We start from the raw sequence: 4,831 nt of genomic DNA, 5'->3' as shown, positions 1-4,831 counted from the left end.
CCTCATTCCCAACACGTTGTGGCCAACTCCTTGATACATCGTGGTAAGTGATATATTAGTCGTGAATCAAAAGCTCACCACACCGTGGTCATCCCCTAGCCATGTTGTGGTCCTTCTAGAAGATTCAACTTTTCTGTTAAGCCCTTAACTCGTTAAGACCGACCTTTAAACATTCAAGAAAGCTAAGTCACCTAAAGATGAGCCATAAAAATGTTAAATTTATGAACTTGCACACTTCATGCAAGCTCTAAACTAATTTATGTAAAAAAGGTAAAAATATGACCAAGATTCAATGCATGACCTTAAAACCCACTTTGGCTTTCGATCCAAAAGATGGAACATTCCATTCATATGATTGAAAAAGTTGCAAGCTTTATCTGAAGTTCTTTACTTCACATCCATCAAACCCACAAAAAGGGACCAAAAAGCCTAAAATATACAAGATCTGTAAAACTAGACCATCAAGATGGGAACTTTAATACTTACAAGGGTCTAGGAGATACATAAGATGTGGGACTACGTCAAGGATCATTTTCAAGCTTGAAAGGTGATGCTCTTCCTTCAAAGAATGTCACACAAAAGCTTTGGACGGGAAAAAAGAGGTTTGGGGTTTTGGAGGACGTTTTTGGGGTGATGGAGGTTGGGGTTGGAGGAAACACTAGCCCTATCATTCATTAAATATGACTCAAAAACCAACTCCTACGGTTTTGGGCTCATGACGGTACCACGACGTGGTCACAATAGACACCATATCGTGGTGACAAGACAATCACTATGTCGTGTTTTGGGCCAAAGGACCAAACCCTACTCTTAACTTAAATACATAAATCATAAGTTCATACCAGGAATCAGGCGTTACAATATGGGTGCTAAAAAAATAAACAAACTTAAATGAATGAACATATCACTAGTAAATCCACAAAGCCGACTCTAAACCAAAAGTAACCGATTTCATGGAAAACCTTAATACCTTGATTTCTTTTCCCCAGTGAATGTGAAAACGTAATTAATCTAGCTAGATTCCATGCATTACACTACACCACACCACACCACATCCACTAAAAAAATACTAGATTTCATAGATGAAAGCTTGATTACCATTTCTCGTTGAAAGAGAAAATAATATCCAAATACTAGATAAACTCAAGTTATTGAGAAGAAAACCTTCAACACGAAAACCCAAACACCCGCCAAAAGAATCACCTTTTATGATTGGAAAAACTAAGAAGTCCATTTTATGTGAAATAAGATATGAGTGCCCATGAGGGCGCCAAACTCAACTAACTATCTAAAAATTTACAACTTACAACTACATATTGTAGTTTTCGAACCATTCCATTCATGTAGCATTTAACTTCCTACATCTACTTTAGGACCTTGAGCAAAAGTGCAAAACCAATAACAAGACACACATGTCAAATATCGACTCAAACTTCGACTTAACAACACCAAAAAAAATCAAATCATTTTTAAAACGTTGTAAAACCCACAACGTGTTATGAAAGATCGCACCCAACACAAACTAGACACCTATTTTGAGTTTAATGGTCCTATCTCTCAAAAATAGAGGTCACATGCAACTACTATATCCCTACAAACACATTTTAATTTCTAAATTAATAACATGTTCTTGTGACAAAAATACAAACCACAAAACCATCAACATAACATTAATTTAAAATAAATAACATGTCTTCTCACAAAATCATTAGCAAACATGAAAAATATCGACGAATATTATACACACTAAAAGTATACACAAATAAATAAAAAAAAATTATCACTAATCTAAAAGAACTTAATTCAAAAATAATAATAGAAAAAGAAAAGAAGATTAGAATTATTGGAGAAGACTAATAATAAAATAGTCCCATTGGCTTATATATATCCTTCCCTATTCCAATTCTTCTACACATATTCCAAGCGACCACACACTATCCATCATGTTTTCCCCCGTCTCTACTCCCAATTCCCTCCGCCTCCGACCACCGCCGCGACAAGCACTTCACTCCACCACCGGCACGCTACCGTCGCCAACTTCACCTAGCATCCGATCACCTCGCCCTTCACCTCCATCCGCCACCCTTTACGCCACCGCCGAGACCCTCTACGTTGCAACCTCTCCGACGGCTGTCATTTCTCCTCCGTCGCTATACGAAATTCTGGGCATCTCCATGGGAGCCACCGAAAGTGAAATCAAAACAGCGTACAGGCGGCTAGCGAGGACTTCACATCCGGATGTGAAGGACTCGTCTGGAGAGGAGTTTATGAAGATCAACGCCGCTTACTCCACCCTCTCAGATCCCGATAAACGGGCGGATTATGATCGGAGATTGTTCCGAACGCAGCGATCCCGATCATTCTCCGGTGTTACTCCGGCGGCTTCGTACTACGGATTTAATGGCTATAGTGGCCGGAATTGGGAAACAGATCAGTGCTGGTAGTGTTGATCATCAATTTAAGCGTTGATTGATCCCATGAATGGATGTATATAATATATTACTTGATCAACGATTAGAGTGTACTAATGAATCGATTAATCTGTAGGATATATATAATATATTAGTGTTTAGTAGATATTGTATGAAGAAGGCTAAGATATCAATGTTTTTTTTTTTTTTTTTTTTTTTTAATTACTGTCATTTCCTTTTAATTAATGAACGGTAAGTTATATATATAACTGTTTGTTTTCGATAAAGAAAAAGTGATGGCGGAATTTTTTTTTTTTTTTTTTTTATTATTATTTACGAATTAGTATCTATTTATTTCTTTTTCCCATTTCATTAAAGATTATATATTTCTTTAATGTTTTTATATAAGTGTTTTTTATAGACAAATGTATAAGAAAGTTTGGATTCGTTGTGTCTTTGAATCTTAAATTTTGGTTGAAACTATTTTAGCCTACCAATTTTGAAAATAGATATTTGGCTTATTTGGTTTTGGATCAAATTGTTTGGTTCTAATAAATTTGGATCATAACCCATTAAAGTTTGGATAACAAAGTTTTTAAATCATAAAATTTTGAATTAAATTTTGGTTTAAATAGTTTAGAATCACAAAATTTGGATATCATAATGTTTGGATCATAAAGCTTTACCTCGTAAATGTGTTCCAAACTATTTTAATCACAAATTTTATGAAGGGAAATCTATAGAAAAATCTTAAATTTTTAGGAAAAATTTTAATAAAATTCTAAAAAGTTTGTTTTTTAATAGAAAAGTCTCGATTATTTAATATTTTGTCCAAATAACGAAAAATTATTTTTTTTATATTTGAACAGCAAATGACAAATTATATGATTTCTTAAAAATAATATGAGTCCCAAAAGTTTGAAACTCTTTTTATAGATTTAACATGGAATCACAAAAATTAAATCATGTGGTTCGGATCAAAGATATCTTGGATCATGTCCTTTTCTATAACTATAAAACCATTACATCATAAAATTTAAATAAATGTCTTTTGGATTAAACTATTTTATTCACGAACTTCACAATCATCATCAAAAATTGTATTACAAAATTTGGATCATGTGTTTCTTTAATCCTAAACTTTTGCATGGTAAAATTTTGAAGAACTTAAGATTGAAAATTCATATTATTCAAAAGACTAACCGTTTTTATATAGCTTTCATACCTATGATAATTATTCCTATAATGTTTTAGATACATTTCGCACTTAACTATTTAGAAGCATCTTTTAGCAATTTAAGACAATTGCACCGTTCATATTTTATATATATTTTTGGTACTTACGATATTGCATCTATTACAAAGTAGATTTTTTATTATTTAAGTAATAACCATATAGTCTTTCTATCGAAACAAAATATCAAATATATTTTCTTTATACTAATAAAAGAATAGTTTTATTTTTTTTTTTTGTTATATATCATTCTAATACAACTCCTTAATATTATGTCACGAACAGATATATTAGACAAATTACTATTACAATTAATAACCTTAAAGTTTTAAATAATATAGTTTAAACTTTTTATAGAAACATTTTTTTGTAATTATATGTTAAAGTTGAAGTTATTACTAATTTTAAAATTTTGGTATATCTCTTAATTAATAATTTATTTAAAATTATTTATTCAAAATAATTAATTAATAATTATAATTTAATTAATTTTGTAATCATAAGAATATAACATAACATACTCTATATTGGAGAAGCATTTGTTGGGAATCCATGACAACTATGCCGATCATATTTTATATATTTTTCCATAATATCGCATTTGTTTCTTTATTTCTTGTTGTATAGCTATTTGCTTCTTTCTTTTCATTATTTTATTTTTTTTACTTTTAGTTTTTCACTAGCTTTGTTATTTTTGCAAGTATTTTTACTTATGCGAGTAGGAGGTAACATAGTAGCATTTTCTTGTCACATCATGCTCATAAAAGACTCATCAACGTTTGTGTTTTTTTCATTGGTTGTTCGTATTCAATTTCCTTCTCAATATTTTCCATGATTTACTTACACTGATCTACAGCTAACCTTAAATTTTCAATTTAATTACCAATCAATCAATGCGGAAAGCAACGGAAAAATATATATCCTTATGTATTTCTAATTTTCATCCTTTTAGATAGTAAAAAAGATCATTGATACAATTAGCCTTGAAAGTGTAGGTTTTGTCACCATCTAGTCATTGAAAATCAAATTGAGCTAAATTTAACATTAAAGTCTAAAAAATGTATCATTTAGCCATCAAGCAGGTTTCATCTACTTTCCAGTTGCAAACTGCAATGTGGTTCAACGTGTCATTGATATGACATCATAAGTTGTCTAATTTAAACGAAACAATGTAGCAGTGGTCCAA

The 4,831-nt window shown here is 31.3% G+C and overlaps 1 pseudogene; it reads left to right on the top strand.

Annotated features, from left to right (window-relative positions):
- Window positions 1–1,892: 1,892 nt before the first annotated feature.
- Window positions 1,893–2,577, top strand: LOC145036840 (chaperone protein dnaJ 11, chloroplastic pseudogene; annotated as a pseudogene).
- The last annotated feature ends 2,254 nt before the right edge of the window (window positions 2,578–4,831 follow it).

The sequence above is a fragment of the Lactuca saligna genome, chromosome 3 (assembly GCF_052625555.1).
Source record: "Lactuca saligna cultivar CGN05327 chromosome 3, ASM5262555v1, whole genome shotgun sequence".
Taxonomy (NCBI): Eukaryota; Viridiplantae; Streptophyta; class Magnoliopsida; order Asterales; family Asteraceae; genus Lactuca; species Lactuca saligna.
The sequence above is the reverse complement of the archived record's forward strand: the minus strand, read 5'-3'. Positions and strand labels throughout refer to the sequence as shown.